The sequence below is a fragment of the Colobus angolensis genome, unplaced genomic scaffold (assembly GCF_000951035.1).
Source record: "Colobus angolensis palliatus isolate OR3802 unplaced genomic scaffold, Cang.pa_1.0 Scaffold73, whole genome shotgun sequence".
In the NCBI taxonomy this organism is placed as follows: Eukaryota; Metazoa; Chordata; class Mammalia; order Primates; family Cercopithecidae; genus Colobus; species Colobus angolensis.
This window is the reverse complement of record NW_012121043.1, coordinates 8,952,293-8,956,763: the sequence shown is the minus strand read 5'-3', so window position 1 is coordinate 8,956,763 and position 4,471 is coordinate 8,952,293. Positions and strand designations below refer to the sequence as shown.

At 40.9% G+C, this 4,471-nt stretch overlaps 1 pseudogene; it reads left to right on the top strand.

The window, feature by feature from the left end:
• The window catches only part of LOC105501646, a 15,963-nt pseudogene extending 14,514 nt beyond the window's left edge, over nt 1-1,449 (top strand).
• The last annotated feature ends 3,022 nt before the right edge of the window (nt 1,450-4,471 follow it).

Sequence of the window (4,471 nt, the reverse complement as noted above, 5' to 3'; positions counted from 1 at the left end):
CTGGTAGCAGTGGAAAGTATTAGAGTTACATGGCACCGAAATATGTTACCAGCAGGTCTGCAGCAACCTCATTCTTGCCTCCTCAGAAGAAAGAATGTGAAGGACCTAAGGGAGAAGGAGAGACCGAGGCACGTTTTAGAGCAGAAGTGAGTGAAAGTTTATTAAAAAGCTTTAGAGCAGGAGTGAAAGGAAGGAAAGTACACTTGGAAGAGGGCCAAGTGGCCAACTTGAGAGATGGAGTGCACAGTTTGACCTTTTGACTTGGGGTTTTATCCATTGGCATGCTTCCGGGGTCTTGTGCTACTTTTCCCCTGACTCTTCCATGGGGGAGGGCTTCCTGTACGTGCAGTGCCTGCCTAGCACTGGAGAGGGGAGGATGCACAGTGTGCCTGTTGGAGTTGTACTGGTGCTTACCTGAGGAGTTCCCTCACCAGCTGAATGTCCCCCGGAGGTCATACACCAGTTCAACTCTGCCATTTTGCTTCTTGCTCAACTGCTCAACTGCTGAGCTTCCCAATAGGGAAGCTGCTGATCAACACTTTCAGGTTTTTTCCTATCGACAGGGAGACTACCCTTCTCTGGCACTGACTGTGACCAATGATTATTTTAGAGAAACGGTTAACAGCTGCCTGACCATCAACTGATGCTCGTCTGACATTCTGGGTGGTGGGAGAAGCCCTCTCTTGCTCTGCTCGTGCCTTCCTAGTTACCTACTGTAACACACCTTGTCTTTAAATAAAGGTGTCTGTTGTCCCTATGCTTTGTACAACTTACCCTCACAAACCCACAGGTGATTTGCAAAACCTATATTCATCTTTGTCTTCTTGTTTTCTTAAGAATTTAGATAAAAATTTACCGATTAGGGATGCTGTTTTCATGGATTAGTGTGGTCCCATAAAATTTATTTTCACTCCGTTAGTTAAGATTAGAGAGCAGCCCTGTGCAGTGGTTAAGAACTGATTCTGAGCTCTCTTCCCTTTTGCGGCCATCACCGAAGCGGGAGCGGACAAAACGAAGTTTAATCCCTTTGTGACTTCCAACCGAAGCAGGAATCGCAAAAGGCATTTCAATGCACCTTCCCACATTCGCAGGAAGATTATGTCTTCCCTTCTTTCCAAAGAGCTGAGACAGAAGTACAACGTGCAATCCATGCCCATCCAAAAGGATGATGAAGTTCAGGTTGTACGAGGACACTATAAAGGTCAGCATATTGGCAAAGTAGTCCAGGTTTACAGGAAGAAATATGTTACCTACATTGAATGGGCGCAGCGGGAAAAGGCTAATGGCACAACTGTCCAGGTAGGCATTCGCCCCAGCAAGGTGGTTATCACTAAGCTAAAACTGGACAAAGACCACAAAAAGATCCTTGAACAGAAAGCCAAATCTCACCAAGTAGGAGAGGAAAAGGGCAAATACAAGGAAGAAACAATTGAGAAGATGCAGGAATAAAGTAATCTTATATAAAAGCTTTGATTAAAACTTGAAACAAACAAACAAAAAGAACTGGTTCTGAATCAAATTGCTTGTTTGAATCTTGACTCTACTACTTACTATCGGTATCAAAGGCTTAGAATAATTTATGACACACAATAAGTGTTCATTATGGGTTGATTAAGTCGTTTGTGTTTTTGAATGCTGAGTTTTAACACCCTGCATAGAAATGTGGCCTATTGCAACTGCCCAAGGGGTTCTTCCTGCCTGCTGCATAAAAAGAGACCACAGCATCTTAGCCAAGAAAGAGTTTTATAGACAGTAGGCCAGCCACGTCATGTGGGAGATTGGCGTTGTTACTCAAATCATTTCAAGCAAAGCTTATAGGTTAGAGGATTTTTAAAGGCAGTTTGGGGGAAGGGGTGGCAGTGACCAGCTGTTTGCTGCTGATTGGTTGGGCTGGAGATAAAATCATAGAGGGTGGGAACTGTCTTCCTGTGAGCTGAATCTCTTCTGGGTGAAGACATAGGAGCTAAGTTGGCGGGTCCATGTGGAGCCTTCAAGGTGGAGCCCTGGCAGACATGCAAAAACCTGAAAAGATTTTCCAAGACCAATTGGGGAAGTAGCATATCTTATAACCCTCCAGAATAATGCCTGACAATTGTCTATGTCTGCGCCTTAGCAGCATTCCATTTCCTCTCCTCTCCCCAGCCTGATGCCCTCCCATTAGCTTTACAAAAGCTGTGGAGTTTTGGGCAAGGCCTATTCTCATTTAAACTATAGTCTGAATGACTTCCAAAGTTGGCTTGGCCCAGTAGCCTAGGATTAATCAAGGGAAAGGCAAAATGGTGGTTGTGCTAGCTTAGCTTACTAATGTAATTTTTCTCATTGATAATATTTTTTTGCAAAGTCAATTTCACTATAAACAAGGCCTATACAGGCCTATTGGTTTCTAGTCAAATACAGTATTAATTAAGAAGTTACTGTTAATCAAGCACTGTGTCTATTACTAGAGAAAAAAGCGTCACCACCACCACCACCAAGTCCCTGGCACTGACTTTTTGTTTTTGGTTTACATGTAGGTAGAATTTTTTTTTTTTTTTTTACAGTCTCTGGCTCTTTTTGCCCAGGCTGGAGCACAGTGGCATAATCTCAGCTCACTGCAACTTCCGCCTCCTGAGTTCAAGTAATTCTCCTGCCTCAGCCTCCCAAGTAGCTGGGATTACAGGTGCCTGCCACCATGCCTAGCTAAGTTTTGTATTTTTTCAAGTAGAGACAGGGTTTCACCATGTTGGCCAGGCTGGTCTGAAACTCCTCACCTCAAGTTGTAGTAGGACGAGATGCAGACAAAACCCCTCAGACACCAAGTTAAAGAAGGAAGGGCTTTATTCGGCCAGGTGTGTCTGCAAGACTCATGTCTCAAAAACTGAGTTACTCAAGTGAGCAATTCCTGTCCCTTTTAAGAGCTTACAATTCTAAGGGGGTCCGCTTGAGAGGGTCATGATCGATTGAGCAAGCAGGGGGTACATGACGGGGGGCTGCATGCACCGGTAATCAGAACAGAACAGAACAGGACAACGATTTTCACAATGCTTTTGCATACAACGTCTGGAATCAATAGATAACATAACTGGTTAGGTCAGGGGTTGATCTTTAACTACCAGACCTGGAAGGCAGTGCTGGGCTCTCTGACTATGGATTTCATTTCTGTCTTTTCTTTAACTCCTACTTTTTCTTTGAGGCAGAAATTGAGCATAAGACAATATGAGGGGTGGTCTCTTCCCTTAAAGTGATCCATCCGACTCAGACTTCGAAAGTGCTGGGATTACAGGCATGAGCCACCAAACCCCAGACTATTTTGTTTACTTCTAGCTTAAGTGGGTAAAATTTAAGACAACAGAAGAACATTGAAGAAATGTAGAATGGAAAGAAAGAATAGAGAGAAAAGGTACAGTATAGTGTATCAAATAATAACTGACACTTGCAAGACATTTCTAAATATATTAACTAACTCCTTATCTAATTCTCAGCTGGTATTTTCATCAGCCTTGAAAATATAAGGTAGATATGTATATTTTATTTTATTTTAAGTAAATGGAAATTGCTACAAATTAGTTGATGTTATGACCTTGATGAAAATCCAGGACTCTCGTGGAATGATCTTTCCAGCATGTATCTAGAGAAGTTTGAATAAACAGATAAATTTAGGTTCATTTTTGCCATTGTTGTCATTTGTATACTCAGCTACAAGACTGGCAACGAAATTATGTGACAACAGTGTGCTAGTTACATTTACATTTAAATGTAATTATGAAAAATATTAATTTTTAGTATTATCTTAATATTATAACTGAAATTTGTATAATTTCTTTAAAGAAACAGTATTTAAAATAAATACATGAATTTTTAAAATGTTGAAATATATTTATTTAAATATGTTAAATACTATGTCTTACATATCTATTGGTGATGATAAAATTTATCATTTTTTTTCTTTTTTTTTTTGAGACGGAGTTTCACTCTTGTTGCCCAGGCTGGAGTACAGTGGCACAATTTTGGCTCACCACAACCTCCACCTCCCCGGTTCAAGTGATTCTCCTTCCTCAGCCTCCTGAGTAGCTGGGATTACAGGCATGCACCACCACACCTGGCTAACTTTGTATTTTTAGTAGAGATGGGGTTTCTCCATCTTGGTCAGGCTAGTCTCGAATTCCTGACCTCAGGTTATCTGCCCACCTTGGCCTCTCAAAGTGCTGGGATTACAAGCATAAGCCACTGTGCCTGGCCATTTTTTTCCTAATGTATAATGAATGGACGAATAATGATTCATAGGATGAGTAAATGACTTATAATAATTGTATTATAAAGATATTTATGTAGAGATACATGTTATCTTATTCTAAATTTATAGAGGAGGACAGAAACATAATTGTATTTAGCGTAAGTACTGTCAAAACATAAATGAAGTTTCCTAATTTGTGATAAAGTTTAGAAAGACTTCAATTTATTTTAGGTCCATTGAAAATTTCACTAGAAAGGG